The sequence below is a fragment of the Moschus berezovskii genome, chromosome 7 (genome assembly GCF_049115385.1).
Source record: "Moschus berezovskii isolate FMDL1 chromosome 7, NW_MosBer_1.0, whole genome shotgun sequence".
Lineage (NCBI taxonomy): Eukaryota > Metazoa > Chordata > Mammalia > Artiodactyla > Moschidae > Moschus > Moschus berezovskii.
In genome coordinates this window covers 3,931,192-3,952,577 of record NC_142466.1, presented here as the reverse complement: position 1 = coordinate 3,952,577, position 21,386 = coordinate 3,931,192, and the positions used below count along the sequence as shown (strand labels likewise).

Sequence of the window (21,386 nt, the reverse complement as noted above, 5' to 3'; positions counted from 1 at the left end):
AGAATATATAGAACCATGCAAAACTTGGGAGGATGAAGGAACTTGGGGAAAAACAGGAGTGTTAGAAGGACTGGACCTTGGAGAAGGAAATGGCAACCTACTCCAGTATTCTTGCCTGGAGAATCCCATGGACAGAGGAGCCTAGCAGGCACAGTCCATGGGATTGCAAGAGTTGGACATCACTTAGCGACTAAGCCACCACCACCACCACCATGGTGTTAGAAAGTTTTCTAGTTTTGTTCTTTTATAGGTGGTTGACCAGTTTTGCCAGTACCACTTGTTAAGGAGATTTTCTTTTCTCCATTGTATTTTTTTGCCTCCTTTGTCAAAGATAAGGTGTCCATAGAATCAGAATGGTTTCCATCCCGGAATACTATGAAGGCAAGAATGTCCTCCTCACTGGAGCTACTGGTTTCCTAGGGAAGGTACTTCTGGAAAAGTTGCTGAGGTCTTGCCCTAAGATGAATTCAGTATATGTTTTGGTGAGACAGAAAGCTGGACAGACACCCCAGGAGCGAGTAGAAGAAGTCATTAGTGGCAAGCTTTTTGACAGATTGAGAGATGAAAATCCAGATTTTAGGGAGAAAAATATAGCAATCAACAGTGAACTCACCCAACCTAGACTGGCTCTTAGTGAAGAAGATAAAGAGATCATCATAGATTCTACCAATATTATATTCCACTGTGCAGCTACAGTAAGATTTAATGAAAATTTGAGAGATGCTGTTCAGTTAAATGTGACTGCTACACGACAGCTTATTCTGCTTGCACAACAGATGAAGAATCTGGAAGTGTTCATGCATGTATCAACGGCATATGCCTACTGCAATCGAAAGCATATTGATGAAGTAGTCTATCCACCCCCTGTGGATCCCAAAAAGCTGATTGATTCTTTAGAGTGGATGGATGATGGCTTAGTAAATGATATCACACCCAAATTGATAGGAGACAGACCTAATACATACATATACACAAAAGCACTGGCAGAATATGTTGTACAGCAAGAAGGAGCAAAGCTAAATGTGGCGATTCTAAGGCCATCATTTGTTGGTGCCAGTTGGAAAGAACCTTTTCCAGAATGGATTGATAACTTTAATGGACCAAGTGGTCTTTTTATTGCAGCAGGGAAAGGAATTCTTCGAACAATGCGTGCCTCCAACAATGCCCTTGCAGATCTTGTTCCTGTAGATGTAGTTGTCAAAATGAGTCTTGCGGCAGCCTGGTATTCCGGAGTAAATAGACCAAGAAACATCATGGTGTATAACTGTACAACAGGAAGCACTAATCCCTTTCACTGGGGTGAAGTTGAATACCATGTAATTTCTACATTCAAGAGGAATCCTCTCGAACAGGCCTTCAGACGGCCCAATGTAAATCTAACCACCAATCATCTTTTATATCATTACTGGATTGCTGTAAGCCATAAGGCCCCAGCATTCCTGTATGATATCTACCTCAGGATGACTGGAAGAAGCCCAAGGATGATGAAAACAATAACTCGTCGCCGGCCCGGGCGCAACGAACCACGCAAAGAGGTGCGGCCGTGAGGAGCTACCCCACGCCTGAGGCCAGGGCCGGCGGCCGAGAGGAGCTACCCCACGTCCAACAGGCGGTGGCTGCGCGGGTGCAGGAGGGCCGAGAGGAGCTACTCCGTGTTCAAGGTCAGGAGGGGTGGCCTTGAGGAGATACCCCTCGTCCAAGGTAAGGTATAGCGGCTGCACTTTGCTGGAGCGGCTGTGAAGAGATTTTCCACGACCAAGGTAAGAGAAACCCAAATAAGACGGTAGGTATTGCTAGGGGGCACCAGAGGGCAGACAAACTGAAATCATAATCACAGGAAACTAGCTGATCTAATCACATGGACCACAGCTGAATGTGGTCCCCTGGAGAAGGGAATAGCAAACCACTTCAGTATACTTGCCTTGAGAACCCCATGAACAGTAACAAAGGGCAAAATGATAGGATAATGAATGAGGAATTCCCCAGGTCGGTGGGTGCCCAGTATGCTACTGGAGCTCAGTGGAGAAATAACTATAGAAGGAATAAAGGGATGGAGCAAAAGCAAAACCAATACCCAGTTGTGGATGTGACCAGTGATAGAAACAAGGTCCGGTGCTGTAAAGAGCATTATTGCATAGGAACCTGGAATGTTAGGTCCATGAATCAAGGCAAATTGGAAGTGGTCAAGCAGGAGATGGCAAGAGTGAACGTTGACATTCTAGGAATCAGTGAATTAAAATGGACTGGAATGGGTGAATTTAACTCGGATGACCATTATATCTACTACTGTGGGCAGGAATCCCTTAGAAGTAATGGAGTAGCCATCATGGTCAACAAAAGAGTCCGAAATGCAGTACTTGGATGCAATCTTAAAAATGACAGGATGATTTCTGTTCGTTTCCAAGGCAAACCATTCAATATTACAGTAATCCAGGCCTATGCCCCAACCAGTACTGCTGAAGAAGCCGAAGTTAATCGGTTCTATGAAGACCTACAAGACCTTTTAGAACTAACACCCAAAAAAGATGTCCTTTTCATTCTAGGGGACTGGAATGCAAAAGTAGGAAGTCAAGAAACACCTGGAGTAACTGGCAAATTTGGCCTTGGAGCACGGAATGAAGCAGGGCAAAGGCTAATAGAGTTTTGTCAAGAGAATGCACTGGTCATAGCAAACACCCTCTTCCAACAACACAAGAGAAGACTCTACACATGGACATCACCAGATGGTCAACACCGAAATCAGATTGATTATATTCTTTGCAACCAAAGATGGAGAAGCTGTATACAGTTAGCGAAAACAAGACCAGGAGCTGACTGTGGCTCAGATCATGAACTCCTTATTGCGAAGTTCAGACTTAAATTGAAGAAAGTAGGGAAAACCACTAGACCATTCAGATATGACCTCAATCAAATCCCTTATGATTATGCAGTGGAAGTGAGAAATAGATTTAAGGGACTAGATCTGATTGATAGAGTGCCTGATGAACTCTGGACGGAGGTTCGTGACATTGTACAGGAGACAGGGACCAAGACCATCCCCATGGAAAAGAAATGCAAAAGAGCGAAATGGCTGTCTGAGGAGGCCTTACAAATAGCTGTGAAAAGAAGAGAAGCGAAAAACAAAGGAGAAAAGGAAAGATATAAGCATCTGAATGCAGAGTTCCAAAGAATAGCAAGGAGAGATAAGAAAGCCTTCCTCAGTGATCAATGCAAAGAAATAGAGGAAAACAACAGAATAGGAAAAACAAGAGACCTCTTCAAGAAAATTAGAGATTCCAAGGGAACTTTTCATGCAAAGATGGGCTCGATAAAGGACAGAAATGGTATGGACCTAACAGAAGCAGAAGATATTAAGAAGAGGTGGCAGGAATACACAGAAGAACTGTACAGAAAAGATCTTCACGACCAAGATAGTCACGATAATGTGATCAATGACCTAGAGCCAGACATCTTGGAATGTGAAGTCAAGTGTGCCTTAGAAAGCATCACTACTAACAAAGCTAATGGAGGTGATGGAATTCCAGTTGAGCTATTTCAAGTCTTGAAAGATGATGCTGTGAAAGTGCTGCACTCAATATGCCAGCAGATTTGGAAAACTCACCAGTGGCCACAGGACTGGAAGAGGCAGTCTTCATTCCAATCCCAAAGAAAGGCAATGCCAAAGAATGCTCAAACTACAGCACAATTGCACTCATCTCACACGCTAGTAAAGTCATGCTCAAAATTCTCCAAGCCAGGCTTCAGCAGTATGTAAACCGTGAACTCCCAGATGTTCAAGCAGGTTTTAGAAAAGGCAGAGGCACCAGAGATCAAATTGCCAACATCCTCTGGATCATGGAGAAAGCAAGAGAGTTTCAGAAAAACATCTATTTCTGCTTCATTGACTATGCCAAAGGCTTTGACTGTGTGGATCACAATAAACTGTGGAACATTCTCAAAGAGATGGGAATCCCAGACCACCTGACCTGCCTCTTGAGAAACCTGTATGCAGGTCAGGAAGCAACAGTTAGAACCGGTCATGGAACAACAGACTGGTTCCAAATAGGAAAAGGAGTACGTCAAGGCTGTATATTGTCACCCTGCTTATTTAACTTAGATGCAGAGTACATCATGAGGAACGCTGGGCTGGAAGAAGCACAAGCTGGAATCAAGATTGCTGGGAGAAATATCAATAACCTCAGATATGCAGATGACACTACCCTTATGGCAGAAAGTGAAGAGGAACTCAAAAGCCTCTTGATGAAAGTGAAAGAGGAGAGTGAAAAGGTTGGCTTGAAGCTCAACATTCAGAAAACAAAGATCATGGCATCTGGTCCCATCACTTCATGGGACATAGATGGAAAAACAGTGGAAACAGTGTCAGACTTTGTTTTTTTGGGCTCCAAAATCACTGCAGATGCTGATTGCAGCCATGAAATTAAAAGACGCTTGCTCCTTGGAAGGAAAGTTATGACCAACCTTGACAGTATATTAAAAAGCAGAGACATTACTTTGCCGACCAAGGTCCGTCTAGTCAAGGCAATGGTTTTTCCCGTGGTCATGTATGGATGTGAGAGTTGGACTGTGAAGAAAGCTGATCGCCGAAGAATCGATGCTTTTGAACTGTGGTGTTGGAGAAGACTCTTGAGAGTCCCTTATACTGCAAGGAGATCCAACCAGTCCATTCTAAAGGAGATCAATCCTGGATGTTCATTGGAGGGACTGATGCTGAAGCTGAAACTCCAATACTTTGGCCACCTCATGAGACGAGTTGACTCACTGGAAAAGACTCTGATGCTGGGAAATGTTGGGGGCGGGAGGAGAAGGGGACGACGGAGAATGAGATGGCTGGATGGCATCACCGACTCTGTGGACATGAGTTTGAGTGTACTCCGGGAGTTGGTGATGGACAGGGAGGCCTGGCGTGCTGTGCTTCTTGGGGTCGCGGAGAGTCGGACACGACTGAGCGACTGAACTGAACTGAATTCTTGGGTTTGGAATACTGACAATGTCAATATGTTAATGAATCAACTAAACCCTGAAGATAAAAAGACTTTTAATATTGATGTACGGCAGTTACATTGGGCAGAATATATAGAGAACTACTGTATGGGAACTAAGAAATATGTACTGAATGAAGAAATGTCTGGCCTTCCTGCAGCTAGAAAACATCTGAACAAGTTGAGGAACATACGTTACGGTTTCAATACTATCCTTGTGATCCTGATTTGGCGCATTTTTATTGCAAGATCACAAATGGCAAGAAACATCTGGTACTTTGTGGTTAGTCTGTGTTACAAGTTTCTGTCTTATTTCCGAGCATCCAGCACTATGAGATACTGAAGACAAGAATTTAGCATTAGAACATCTATGCATATGGTGGTCTAAATGCATAAAATGTAAAATGTACTTAAGTCATTTCACCTTTTGTCAAGACATTAAACCATCTTAGCTCAGGAAAAAAAAAAAAGAAGGACTGGACCTGCCCTCGGCTGGTGGGGGAACTGAGGCAGGGGTCCAATCCCCACATCAGGGCAATTGTCTGAGTCAGAGGGAAAACATTTAAGGCTGAGGGTGAAACAGCTGATCTATGGCAGCCTAAATGGAATGAAAATCAGACAGTCCTTGCTGAAGCCATATATACCCCAGACAGGAACACTGGTACCCTGGAAGGCACAGTGGCTGGGAGCTGGAGTTTAGGGATTGTGGAGTAATCCCAGGGCGAGGGCTGCCACTGACTGTGGAGAGACAAATTGAGGGGGTGTGAAGGAGGAAAGCCAGGCAGCCATGGAAGCAAGGGATACTGCTGAGTCACGGGTAGGGGATGGAGCCATCACCATAGCCTCTCTCTCCCCACATGCCAGCATCGGCAGCTGAACATTAGAGAGGCTGGCCCATCAAATGCCTGATGCACTGAACTACAGAGTAGGACCCCACCCAGGGTGCCACTTTAAGTGCCAGAGGTGCCAACCTACAGACTAGGATCCCAGCCAGGAGGGCCCCTCTATGTGCCTGACACACCGAACAACAGAGAAGGACCCCAGGCAAGGTAGCCCTCTAAGTGCCTGAACAGGTAGAGCTACAGGTGGAATGGCCAAAGAGGCCTTTTGATCGCCAACTGCAAGAGGCTCTGATAGGGACGTAACTCTGGCAGCGGAGACAGTTCGTGTCCTTGCACACTTGGCGCTGCCAGGGTCCCTGTAAGTCAAGTACCTACACCACCTTCATGCTCAACTCTCACTGGGGCAGAGCTGCCACAGGCAAAAAAAAAAAAAAGTCTTGCATCTACACCCACAGGGTCACTTCAGTCATGTCCAACTGTTTGCTGCCCTGTAAACTGTGACCTTCCAGGCATCTCTTTCAGGGAGGAGGGGAGTTCTCCAGGCAAGAATACTGGAGTGTATTGGCCAATACTGGTTGTCATACCTTATAGAGCACTGTATTTCCTTCTGCTCTAGTCACCAACTCCCCTGAGCACCTGGTGCTGCCAGAACCCCTGCGACCCAAGCATCTGAACCACCTCCATACGTGGCCCTCACAGGGGCAAACCCAAGTCCTCCAGGGCAGGCTCAGGAGCAAACCCCAGTGGAGGACCCACATGCAGAGGTGGAAATAAAGCCACAATTGAAACCCAGGGGCAGTGTGGCTAAGGAAGAAACCTGAAACCTTACCACCAGCTTTACAAGCTTCAGGTTAAATACACATGGTCAACTAGGCAGATTCTGTGTGTATGGAATATATAAAAGGTCATTGAGAGCTCCCACAAAAGAAAACTCACTAGTACTGATAGCTGTGGACACTGGAGGCAAGAACACATAGGAGTTTGACCAGATTAGAATCTAAGCTGCCCCCACAGCAGGTCCAGAGATCAGCACAGTGCTGGAGGGCATCATAGGGAGGTAAAGTGGACTATGACTTCCAGCGAGGGAAAGGATGCTGACAGCATGACTCAAGAAAAACATTTATTTTTCTTATTTTTTTGACTTGTTCTGTAGATTGTTTTGGATTTCTTTTTTCTCCTTATCACCCCCCTCTGTTGTAGCTGTTTATTTTACTGGCACTATGAAATCCAATTAAGCTTTTGAGCTTAATTTTTTCTAGTCACATTTTTGTTGTTATAAAACTCTGCCTCTACATTGGGCTTCTGCAGTTCTGTGGAGTTTTCCTCTTTTTCTAATTTTTTACACCTACTTTTATTTTTTTCTATATTTATTCCTCTGTTTGCTTTTCATATGGTTCTTTTCCCCTTGCAGTTAATCTCTAACATACATAAACCTTCTTTATCTACCTTTATCTAACTTTGCATATCTATTCTTTCTTTTGTTACTTTCTCTCCTTTCCTCTCAACATAGTTGTTATTTTTAGTTTCAATGCTTTGTTCCCCAGTTGGCACCTTGCTTTAGTTTTGCTTTCCACTTTGTGTTTTGGCTAGCTTTGTTCTGGTAGATATAATTTTTGGTTTATTTTGTTCACTGTGTCATTCTATTGTACTTTATTGTTGTTGGACTTTCTAAATTTTGCCTATATGTATATGTGCATATTCAGTCACAGTTTTTAATGTTGTTATAAAACCTCTGCCTCTACATTGGCCTTTTGTAGTTCTATGGAGTCTTTCTTTTTTCTTTCTTCTTCTGGGTTTTTTTTTTTTTTCCTTTTCTCCTCTTTATAATTTTAATTTATTTAAACCTATTGTATTTTTTGTATGTTTATCCATTTTTTGACTTTCCTACTGTTTTTTCCCTTTGCAGTTAATCTTTAATGTGTATAAATCTTCATCTATCTCTTTTAAAATTTGCACATCCATTTTTTCTTTCCTTCCTTTCCTCTCAACATATTTGTTAGTTTTGTTTTCATTGCTCTCTTCCCCACTTGGCACATTGCTTTAGTTCTGTTTTCTAGTTTGTGCTTTAGTTAGTTTTGTTCTTAACTGGTAAATATAATTTTGATTTCCTTTATTTGCTTGATCAATCTACTGTACTTTATTTTTGTTGGACTGTTTTGACTTTGCTCATGGGTGTATATGTATATGTGTATATTCCATCATTTTAACTATTATTTGCCTGATTTTGTAACTGCCATTTGTCTGGGCTTCATCTTTGGTTTCTCATTTCTGGATATTTGTTTTAATCTCACTTAATGCCATAACAAACCACTTGCAGAATCTTTGTTTCTGACCATAGATCAAGCCCTGAACCTTTGTAGTGGAGCACTCCAAGACCCTAGACTACCAGAGAGCTAACCGTAGGGAGTATCAAATAGTGAGAACTCATACAAAGAAAACCACTTGAACAGAAGATCAGCATCACCCAACCATCAGTAGCACCCTGTGCAGGACGCCTCATCTAAACAAACAGTACAAAAATACAAACTCAATCATCAGCAGTTAGGATTACCACTTCACTCAGCCTTACCCATCAGAGGAAAAACAAACAAACAAACAAAAACAGCACAAATCTCACTCTACACATCTACACAAAGCTTACACAAACCACTGGACCAGCCTTAGGAGGTCAGAAACCAAAAGAAAGAATCCAACCTTGTTGAAGGAAAGAATTCAACTTTGCTTGAAGCCTGGGAAAAGGAGACTTCAAACACCACAAGTTAAGAAAAAATTATGAAAAGGCAGAGAAATACTACACAAATGAAGAAGCAAACTAGAAACACAGAATTCCAAATAAATGAAGAGGAAATAGACAGACTATCTGAAAAACAATTCCGAATAAAGATAGTAAAGATGATAAAAAACCTTGAAAACAAAATGGAGAAAATGCAAGAATCAATTAACAAAGACCGAGAAGAATTAAAAGAATGAGAAGAACTGAGGATAGTCTCAGAGACCTCTGGGACAATAGCAAATGCTCCAACATTCAAATTATAGGGGCCTCAGAAAAATAAGAGAAAAAGAAAGGGTATGAGAAAAATTTTGAGCAATTATAGTAGAAAATAGTCAATCAAGTCCAAGAGGCTCAAAGAGGCCCATACAGGATAAACACAAGGAGAAACATACCAAGACACACATTAATCAAAGTAATAAAGACTAAACACAAAGAAAGAATATTAAAAGCAGCAAGGGAGAAGCAACAAGAAAGATAAAAGGGAAACCCCATACAATTAATCTTTCAGCAGAAACTCTGCAAGTCAGAAGGGAATGGCAGGATATATTTAAAGAACTGAAAGGGAAAAATCTGCAACCAAGATTACTGTAACTGGCAAGGATCTCATTCACAATTGACAGAGAAATAAAAAGCTTTTCAGATAAGCAAAAGTTAAGAGAATTCAGTCCCACCAAACCAGCTTTACAACACATGTTAAACGGACTTATACAGTCAAGAAATATAGCAGAAGAAAAAAAATCTAACAAACAATAAGACCCCAAACAATTAAGAAAATGGCAATAGGAACATATATATCAATAATTACTTTAAATGCAAATGGATTAAATGCTCCAACAAAAAGACACAGACTGGTTGAATGGATACAAAAGCAAGACCCATATATATGCTGTCTACAAGAAACCCACTTTAGACCTAAAGACACATATAGACTGAAAGTGAGAGGATGGAAAAATATATTGCATGCAAATGGGAAGTAAAAGAAAGCTGGAGCAACAATCCTCATATCAGACAAGTTCAGTTCAGTTCAGTTCAGTCACTCAGTCGTGTCCGAATCTCCACGACCCCATGAATCACAGCACACCAGGCCTCTCTGTCCATTACCAACTCCCGGAGTTCACTCAAACTTACGTCCATCGAGTCGGTGATGCCATCCAACCATCTCATTCTCTGTCGTCCCCATCTCCTCCCACCCCCAATCCTTCCTGGCATCAGACACTTTTCCATTCAGTCAACTCATGGCAAGAGGTGGCCAAAGTATTGGAATTTCAGCTCTAGCATCAGTCCTTCCAATGAACACCCAGGATTGATCTCTTTTAGAATGGACTGGTTGGATCTCCTTGCAGTCCAAGGGACTCTCAAGAGTCTTCTCTAGCACCACAGTTCAAAAGCATCAATTCTTCGGCAATCAGCTTTCTTCACAGTCCAACTCTCACATCCATACATGACCACGCGAAAAATCATAGCCTTGACTAGACGGACCTTGGTTGGCAAAGTAATGTCTCTGCTTTTTAATACGCTATCTAGGTTGGTCATAACTTTCCTTCCAAGGAGTAAGCGTCTTTTAATTTCATGGCTTCGATCAGCATCTGCGGTGATTTTGGAGCCCCCCAAAATAAAGTCTGACACTGTTTCCACTGTTTCCCCATCTATTTCCCGTGAAGTGATGGGACCAGATGCCATGATCTTCCTTTTCTGAATGTTGAGCTTCAAGCCGACCTTTTCACTCTCCTCTTTGACTTTCATCAAGAGGCTTTTGAGTTCCTCTTCACTTTCTGCCATAAGGGTGGTGTTATCTGCATATCTGAGATTATTGATATTTTCCCAGCAATCTTGATTCCAGCTTGTGCTTCTTCCAGCCCAGCGTTCCTCATGATGTACTCTGCATAGAACTTAAATAAGCAGGGTGACAATATACAACCTTGACGTACTCCTTTTACTATCTGGAACCAGTCTGTTTTTCCCTGTTTAGTTCTAACTGTTGCTTCCTGACCTGCATACAGGTTTCTCAAGAGGCAGGTCAGGTGGTCTGCTATTCCCATTTCTTTCAGAATGTTCCACAGTTTATTGTGATCTACACAGTCAAAGGCTTTGGCATAGTCAGTGAAGCCAAAAAATGTTTTTCTGGAACTCTCTTGCTTTCTCCATGATCCAGCGGATGTTGGCAATTTGATATCTGGTTCCTCTTCCTTTTCTAAAATATTTGAGGGAAGACACACTGAAATCATAGTCCCATAAAACTAGTTGATCTGATCATATGGACCACAGCCCTGTCTAACTCAATGAAATTAAGTCATGCCGTGTGGGAACACCCAAGACGGACGGGTCATGGTGGAGAGGCCTGACAGAATGTGGTCCACTGGAGAAGGGAATGGCAAACCACTTCAGTATACCTGCCTTGGAATTGCATGAACAGTATCAAAAGCAAAGTGACAGGATACTGAATGAGGAATTCCCTAGGTCGGTAGGTGCCCAGTATGCTACTGGAGATCAGTGCAGAAATAACTGCAGAAAGAATGAAGGGATGTAGCCAAAGCGAAATAAATATCCAGTCGTGGATATGACTGGTGATAGAAGCAAGGTCCGATGTTGTAAAGAGCAATACTGCATAGGAACCTGGAATGTTAGGTCCATGAATCAAGGCAAATTGGAAGTGGTCAAGCAGGAGATGACAAGAGTGAACGTCGACATTTTAGGAATCAGTGAACTAAAATGGACTGGAATGGGTGAATTTCACTCAGATGACCATTATTTCTACTACTGTGGGCAGGAATCCCTTACAAGAAATGGCGTAGCCATCATGGTCAACAAAAGAGTCTGAAACGCAGTACTTGGATGCAATCTTAAAAACGACAGAATGATTTCTGTTCGTTTCCAAGGCAAACCATTCAATATTACAGTAATTCAAGTCTATGCCCCAACCAGTTATGCTGAAGAAGCCGAAGTTGAACGGTTCTATGAAGACCCACAAGACCTTTTAGAACTAACACACAAAAAAAGATGTCCTTTTCATTATAGAGGACTGGAATGCAAAAGTAAGAAGTCAGGAAACACCTGGAGTAACAGGCAAATTTGGCCTTAGAGCATGGAATGAAGCAGGGGAAATGCTAATAGAGTTTTGCCAAGAGAACTCACTGGTCATAGCAAACACCCTCTTCCAACAACACAAGAGAAGACTCTACACATGGACATCACCAGATGGTCAACCCCGAAATCAGATTGATTATATTCTTTGCAGCCAAAGATGGAGAAGCTGTATACAGTTAGCATAAACAAGAGCAGAAGCTGACTGTGGCTCAGATCATGAACTCCTTATTGCCAAATTCAGACTTAAATTGAAGAAAGTAGGGAAAACCACTAGATCATATCAGACAAAGTAGACCTTAAAATAAAAAAAAAAATTACAAGAGATAAGGAAGGACACTACATAATGATCAAGGGATCAGTCCAAGAGGAAGACATATCAATTAAAAATATCTATGCACCCACCATAGGAGCACCTCAATACATGAGACAAACACTAAAAGGAGAAATTGACGATAACACAATAAGAGTAAGATACTTTAACACCCCACGCACACCAATGCACAGATCATCAAAACAGAAAATTAATAAGGGAGCACAAGTCTTAAATGACACATTAGATGAGATGGATCTCATTGATATCTATGGGACATTCCATCCAAATGCAGAAGAATACACCTTCTTCCCAAGGGCACATGGAACATTCTCCAGGCTAGACCACATCTTAGGTCACAAATCAAACCTCAGCAAATTTAAGAAAATTGAAATCTTATCAGGTATATTCTCTGACCACAGCGCTATGAGACTAGATATCAACTACAGGAAAAAAACTGTAAGAAATACAAACACATGGAGATTCAACAACATGTTTCTAAATAACAAACAGTTTACTGAATAAGTTAAAAGGGAAATAAAAAAAATCCTAGAAACAAATGAGAATGAAGACACGACAAGTCAAAACCTATGGGATGCAGCAAAAGCAGCTTTAAGAGGGAAGTTTATGACAATACAATCATACCCCAAGAAACAAGAAAAACATGGAATATACAATTTAACTTTACACCTAAAACAACTGAAGAAAAAAGAACAAAAAACCCCAAAATTAGTAGAAGGAAAGAAATCACAAAGATCCAAACAGAAATAAATGAAAAAGTAATGAAAGAAACAATAGTAAAGATTAATAAAACTAAAAGCTGTTTCTTTGAGAAGATAAACAAAATTGACAAACTTTTAGCCAGATTCATCGAGAGAGAGAAGAATCAAATCAACAAATTAGAAATGAAAAGGAGAGGTTACAACAGACAATACAGAAATACAAATGATTATGAGACTATTATGAACAACTATATGGTAATAAAATGGATAACCTGGAAGAAATTGACAGAGTCTTAGAATACTTCTATCTTCCAAGACTGAACCAGGAAGAAATAGAAATTATGAGCAACCCAATTAATTGCAAGCACCGAAATTGAAACTGTGATCAAAAATCCCCCAAGAAACAAAAGCCCAGGACCAGATGGCTTCAAAGGAGAATTCTATCAAATATTTAGAGAACATCTAATGCCTATCCTTCTAAAACTCTTTCAAAAATTGCAGAGGAAGGAACACTTCCAAACTATTCCACAAGGCCACCATCAACCTGATACCAAAACCAGACAAAGAGAACACACAAAAAAGAAAACTACAGGCCAATATCACTGATGAACATAGATACAAAAATCCTCAACAAAATTTTAGCTAACAGAATTCAGCAACACCTCAAAACGCTCATACACCATGATCAAGTTGGGTTTACACCAGGAATGCAAGGATTCTCCAATATATTCAAATCAATCAGTGTGAAGCTGCTGCTGCTAAGTCGCTTCAGTCGTGTCCGACTCTGTGCAACCCCATAGATGGCAGCCGAATAGGCTCCGCCGTCCCTGGGATTCTGCAGGCAAGAACACTGGAGTGGATTGCCATTTCCTTCTCCAATGTGTGAAAAGTGAAAGTGAAGTCACTCAGTCGTGTCCCACTAGTAGCGACCCCATGGACTGCAGCCTACCAGGCTCCTCTGTCCATGCGATTTTCTAGGCAAGTGTACTGGAGTGGCTTGCCATTGCCTTCTCTGATCAATGTGATACACCATATTAAAAAAATTGAAAAAAAAATCATATCATCTCAGTGGATGCAGAAAAAGCCTTTGACAAAATTTAGCACCCATTTATGATTAAAACTCTTCAAAAAATGGGCACAGAAGGAATCTTCCTCAACATAGTAAAGGGCATATATGATAAGTCTACAGCAAACATTATTCTCAATGGTGAAAAACTGAAAGCATTCCCCCTAAGATCAGGAGCAAGATAAGGGTGTCCACTTTCACCACTATTATTCAACATAGTTCTGGAAGTCCTAGCTACAGCAATCAGAGAAGAAAAAGAAATAAAAAAAATTCAGATCAGAAAAGAAGTAAAGCTCTCGCTGTTTGCAGATGACATGATACTGTACATAGAAAACCCTAAAGACAGTGTCAGAAAATGAGTAGAGCTAATCAGTGAATTTAGCAAAGTTGAAGACACAAAATCAATACACAGAAATCATTTGCATTTTTATATACTAACAATGAAAAATAATAAACAGAAATTAAGGAATCAATCCCATTCACCATTGCAACAAAAAAATTAAATATCTAGGAATAAACTTGCCTAAGGAAACAAAAGAACTGTACACAGTAAAGTATAAGACACTGATGAAAGAAATCAAAGATGACACAAACAGGTGGAGAGATATTCCATGTTTCTGAGTAGGAAGAATCAATATTGTGAAAATGACTATACTACCAAACACAATCCACATATTCAACGTGATCCCTATCAAATTACCAATCGCATTTTTCACAGAACTAGAACAAAAAATTTCACAATTCATTTGGAAACACAAAATATCCCAAATGGCCAAAGCAGTTTTGAGAAAGAATGGAGTTGGAGGAATAAGCCTTCCTTAGTTCAGATTATACTACAAAGCTATAGTCATCATGATAGTATGGTACTGGCATGAAAATAGAAATATAGACCTATAGAACAATATAGAAAACCTGGAAATAAACCCATGCAGCTATGGTACCTTATTTTTAACAAAGGAGGCAAGAATTTACAGTGGGCTAAAGACAGGTTCTTCAATAAATGGTTCTGGGAAAACTGGACAACTACATGTAAAAGAATGAAATTAGAGCACTTCCTAACACCTACACAAAGATAAACTCAAAATGGATTAAAGACCTAAATTTAAGATCAGAAACAGTAAAACTCTTAGAGGAAAACATAGGCAGAACACTCCATGACATAAATCAAAGCAAGATACTCTATGACCCACCTCCTAGAGTAATGGAAATAAAAACAAAAGTTAAACAAGCGGAACCTGATTAAACTTGAAAGATTTTGCACAGCAAAGGAAACAATAAGCAAGGTGAAAAGATAGCCCTCAGAATGGGGGAAAATAATAGCAGATGAAACAACTGACTAAAGGATTAATTTCCAAAATATACAAATATCTCATGCAACTCAATGCCAGAAAAACAAACAACCCAACCAAAAAATGGGAAAAAGAGCTAAACAGACATTTATCCAAAGGAGACATACAGATGGCTAACAAACACATGAAAAGATGTTCAACACTGCTCATTATTAGAGAAATGCAAATCAAAATTACAATGAGATATCACTTCACAGTGGCAAGAATGGCCATCATCAAAATATCTACAAACAATAAATGCTGGAGAGAGTGTGGAGGAAAGGGAACCTTCTTGCACTGTTGATGGGAATGTAAATTGATACAGCCACTATGGAAGATGGTATGGAGATTCCTTATAAAGCTGGAATAAAACCATCATATGACCCAGCAATCCCACTCCTAAGCATATACACTGAGGAAACCAAAGTTGAAAAAGACCCATGTATCCCATTGTTCATTGCAGCACTATTTACAATAGCTAGAATATGGAAGCAACCTAGATGTACGTTGACAGATGAAAGGATAAAGAATTTTTGGTATATATACACATTGGAATATTACTCAGCCATCAAAAGAAAGGCATTTGAGTCAGTTCTGATGAGGTGGATGAACCTAGAACCTATTAAACAGAATGAAGTGAGTCAGAAATAGAAAGATAAATATTGTATTCTAACACATATATTGGAATCTAGAAAAACAGTACTGAATAATTTATTTATAGGGCAACAGCAGAGAAACAGACACAGAGAAGAAACTATGGACATGGGGAGAGGGTAGGAGAGGATGAGACATTCTTCACCACCTCAAATTCTATTTTATTATGCCTATGTTGGGGCCCAAGAAATCTTCATTTTGACAATCTTCCAGACTTGAGAAAGAATCACATGCACAGTATAGAAAAAAACAGGATGTGCTGCAGACATTCTCACATGATCAGAAGTACTGTTCTCATGAACTTCCTGCATTTTCAGTTTTCTTGGCAGCATCAGTCTCTAAGCCTTCAGACTCCCATCAACTAGATATTCATTAGTTACGTGGATCAAATAGTTTCCAAGAAACTGTCACTGATATTAAGTTTGCCAAATACATGTATAAGCTTACACTGAGGCTTATCAATCTCATAAACTGTCACTAATATTAAGTTTGCCAAATACACGTATAACCTTATACTGATTAATATAAACCATTTTATTCACAAGGCTTGGATTATAAAGCCAAATTACAGAAACGTATTGCACAGAGGCATTTATTAGAACATTGCAGTAAGCCAGGGCTTTAAGAGAAAAATCCGTAAAAAACACTCTATACTTGAGTTCAAAAGAAGGCACAAACTTGTAAACACAATACAAGAAACAGCAGAACGACTTATGAAGCAATCAAAATTATTAAAGAATTCATATCAGTCCCTCAATACAGGATTTTTGAATCACTATTTGCCTGTACTGGCAGTATGGACAGAGGAGTCTGATGGGCTATATATATAGTCCACGTGGTCTCAAAGAGTTCTACATGACTGAGCACTCACTCCGCATACAAGTTAATTAGAAAGATGACTAGAAGGAGCTTGGAAGACATTTGAGCCTTACAAAATTGAGAGCAGAGATATCTGATGAGCCATAACTAAAAGCAGATAAGGCAGTGAGAATGAGACAGCTGTGAAATTAGTTAAATAAAAGCAACAGAATCTACAGCTGACTGGATGTGGGAGCTTGGGTCAATGAAGGAGGAATATGCCTTATAGGAATTAAAAAAAAATGGTAAGGAGTAAAATCAATTTTAGACATGCTGAAGTTGAGGTACTTGAGACAAATTCAGGTTAGGATATCCAATCGCTGCTTGTTAGGCAAATTTGGAACTTACCAGAAAGATGACAAGGCTATAGATTTGGATTTAAGAGGCATCAGCATGTGAGGAACAGTTAAAACCAGTGAGATGAAATTATCCAGAGGAAGCATGTAGAATCAAAAAGAACAGAAACAGATTGCTAAGAAGCACCAGGAAGAAGAAGAAGATGCAAGAAAGGAAATGGAGAAGGACTGGACTGAGATGTAGCAGACCACAATAGTTTGAAACAAAATGCTGAAGTGATTTTCAGGAAAGGACAGACTGAGGTTGAGGGGAGTAAGGGTCACATACGGAATGACGGTGAAATGAAATATAGGTTTGAAGTGAGTGACATAGATTTGGCATAAGTGCTGAGGAGAATGAATAGAAAATTTCCCGTTAACCACACTGGAAACGGACTGAAGACAAAGAGCAAATAGAGCGGCTATGGTTTAAAATGTCCATCAATAGGAGAATGGATAAGCAAAATACAGTAATCTATACAATGGAAGACAAGAAAAAGGAAATAACTATTAATGTACACGAAACCATTAGTGAGTCTTGAAAACAGAGCAGAGAAGAGCAATCTTAACTCAAGCAAAATAACAGTTATACAACGTATGACTTCATTTGTACAAAGCTCTATAACACACACAGTAGTCATCTAGGAAGGATGCAAAACAGCAGTTGCTTCCAGAGGATGGCACAGACATGGGCTGACTAGCAAGGAGCATGAGAGTGTGAGGCAATGGTAACGATCCAGTTCTACACCCTTCGAAGAATTTGGCTTTCTAAGCTGCAGGTTTTCATCAAAACTCAGGTGCTATCTTTAGATTTGTGCATTTCCTTGTAAAGTTTTAAATAGAAAAAAACCCATAGACAAATGTTTGGTAAAGGACCTGATAAAATATTTGTGAGGACAATAACTGTTGTCTCTAATTTATTTTGAAATACACTCAAAGAATAATGTAGATTAGTAGATCAGTAGAGGGATGGACAGATGTGATAAAGCAAGTATAATAAAACAATGATAGAATTGGGACTGTAGTAAAAAAAAAAAAAGGAGTTGCTATGGTTTAAATAATTAAATATGCAGCATAATTAATTTGTAAGAAATTAGTTGAATTGGTCCAGCTAGAGATCTGAACAAGCACAGTAGACAGAATAAGTTGAAATTGTTAGCAAAAGTCCTTTTTTTGTGACAGACAACAAAGTTTAACCTAAGTAAGAAAAGAAATGGGATCAGGAAGGGTGCTATTAGGAAAAGTGGGGGAAAACCCCAAAACTCTGGGGTATCCATGAAACTGACGAGCAGCTAGAGTATGAACAAGGGTATGAGAGATGTGAAAGATGAAAGGTTATTATGGAAGATCAGTTTGTCAGAATTGAAGGAGGAATTCAGAGTTAGGCAACTCCAGGCAAAATAGTGAGGACATAAAACAGATTTAACACCATCAAAACAGAGATCACAATGACATTTCTATAACTGTACATAATCTATTAAAATAAAAAGACCACTAAACAATAGGAGCTAGACACAAAACACAAAATAGGATTCCTGCCGAGGTAATTCATAACTATTGTTATAAATACTGATAAATTTAGATTTCTAAAAGAGGAACTATAAATATTATAAGGTTTTGGGGAGACAGTGGATGAATGATTTGATGAGTCTAGACAAGAGCGTATGTCAAATAGGTGAAAAATAGAGTATACAAATGAAAGAAAGCAAATTGACAGTGAACTGACTACAAGTAACTAATACATGTTTTAAGTTTCTCCATCTATGAAATGACAGTAACAACGTGGGATTTTCACCTATCTCCAAGGGCTATTGACAGATGATAAATAAAATTAATTTTAAACATGAAAAAGAAAAAAAGGTGTTCTGTGCAGCACTGCCCATAATAACAAACCTTTGGAAATAACTTAAATGACCATCAATAGAAGATGACTAAACTACAGAGAGTGATATTAACAAAATTGGCCATTACACAACACTTATGAGGAAAGAACCAGACTAACAAATATAAACAACAGATACAGATATAAACACAGATACATATATAACATTATATATTTATATATATATGAAATGTAAAAAAGTATATAATGTTGCTTATGGATATGCTTGTAATGTATAGTAAAAGTGCAAAAACAAACATAAGAAGAATTAACAACAAATTCAACACAATGATTATCTCATCTTTGGGGAGAAAAGAAGGAAATGAAATCAAGATGGATACTAATGAAGGAATCTTCAACTCTACCTGTACTGTTTTATTTCTTTTTTTTTAAGATTTTAATTAATTAATATATATATATATATATATTATTGGAGGCTAATTGCTTTACAATAATATATTGGTTGGCTTTGCCATACATTGACATGAATCCGCCCCGGGTGTACATGTGTTCCCCTTCTTGAAGAAATCTGGGGCATTCCCTGCTGGTCCAACGGTTAGGACTTGGTATTCTCACTGTTTGGGCCCCAGGATCCATCCTTAGTTGGGGGAACTAACATCCTGCAAGCCATGTGGGATCTTGGGTGTGGCCAAAAAAAAAAAAGTCTGAAGCAAATACTGCAAAATATTATTGGACAAAGCTAGACAGTCTATGGTTTATCCTTGAAACATTTAAGAACACAAAAAGGCACAACATTATAGTATAAAAAAATGCAGTATTACTACCATACACGTTATTACAACAATTATGTTCTCTTATACAAATCTATAAGACTGTCAGGTAAATATCCTCAAACCTTTAGGAAATGCTTGCAATCTATATATTGGAAGTGATTTGAAAAGTATCTGACATTTTCTGGGTCTGGGTATGTTAATACATGACAGTAAAACAGAACCAAGTGTCTTTCCTGGCAGTCCAGTGGTTGATTCCGTGCTTCCAGTGCAGAGTCCATGGGTTCTATCTCTGATCAGGGAACTAAGATCCCACATGTTGCATAGTCAAAAGACAAAATTAAAAAAAAAAAGAAAGAAAGAAAAACAGAAATGGCAGATCTACTAAAGTCATTAACACCAAAATCATAAAAGATATTCAAGTCCCATTATATCATTAAAGATATTTAATAATGAGGCAACAAATGATTATATTCTCTATATCTTCTAATCTTTTATAAATGGCATTACTTTTACAACCAGAAAAAAAAGAAAAGAAAAAAAAACTGTAAGGGAAAGATATCAATAATCAATATCTTGATTATGTTTTTCTTAATTATTTTAAAATTTTCTTCATAGAAATGTTTTTCTTTTTTCACCTTTTTCATTTCATTCCAAACTCCTAATTAAATGAACAGCTCTGAGGCATGAAACTTCTGTTCAAAATTATAAGTAATACACACACTTCAAAAGTTCTTAAAAACGGATGAAAAAGAAGACAAATAATTTTAAATATGCCTCAAAAAAATCCATGGTCCATGAAAAATCTATCATTTTTGTACCTACTGTATTCTATATCTTCAGGCCAAGGAACACCAAACAGCTCCATGAGCTTTGAGCACTCACTGTGAACCCGCTGACAGAGCCTGCGGCAGGGAGGTGTGACACGTCAGTACTCCACACAGACAGGAGCACAGAGTGCACAGAGAGATGTCAGAAATCCCGAGAGCAGTCCAAATTCAGCCCAGGGCGGAATGGACAGGAAAAACCTCAAACTAAATCATTAGCTGGAGAGTTGTATACAAGTCAAAGTTTTCTTCACGTATAATATGGCAATATTCTTGTTTTTTCTGAAGGCAAAGATTTCTGAAGGCAATTAAAATTTTCTGAAGGGACGTTTTGGTTTTTTCAACAAAACCCTCTATACCCTACCCCTAGAGATTCTGATTTTATTAAGTATGAGGTGTATTGCAGAATCTATACAGATATTTTAATTATTACAGGCAATACTAATGAAAAGGCCTGGCTGAGAATGACAGTACAGTCCATTTTACATAGAAAAACCCACAAAAGATACATGTCAAATGCTCAGAAACCTGATTACTGCTTCATAATGGGATTACAAGAGATTTCAATTTTGTTTGCCTTATGTACTTCAATTTCTGTATTTTTGTCGACTAATATTATCAATAGGAGAGGAGAAAAAAAAATGAAAGCAGTGGGTAGGAGAGGTATAGAGTTGTCATACACAGTGGTACACATTTTGAGGAGGCAAGAAAAGGAAGAGATAACACTTTGGTCTCATATCTTTCTGTTCTTTTTACATTAAAAGAAAAACTTAAAAACATACACTGAAGTTCTCTGAACTCTGAAATATCATGATGTAAACAAAGCTAAAACTGGGAAACAAAAAGAAAACATAGTGGCCCCAAAAATAAAACGATACTAAAATTATCATCATAACCACAGTTCTGATCAGTTCAGTTAAGTCGCTCAGTCGTGTCCGACTCTTTGCTACCCCATGAACCACAGCACGCAAGGCCTCCCTGTCCATCACCAACTC

At 39.2% G+C, this 21,386-nt stretch overlaps 2 pseudogenes; one reads left to right on the top strand and one right to left on the bottom strand.

The window, feature by feature from the left end:
- The window catches only part of LOC129557832 (frizzled-3-like), a 52,122-nt pseudogene extending 31,547 nt beyond the window's left edge, over positions 1-20,575 (bottom strand).
- LOC129557831 (fatty acyl-CoA reductase 1 pseudogene) lies at positions 351-5,430 on the top strand (annotated as a pseudogene).
- Positions 20,576-21,386: the final 811 nt, after the last annotated feature.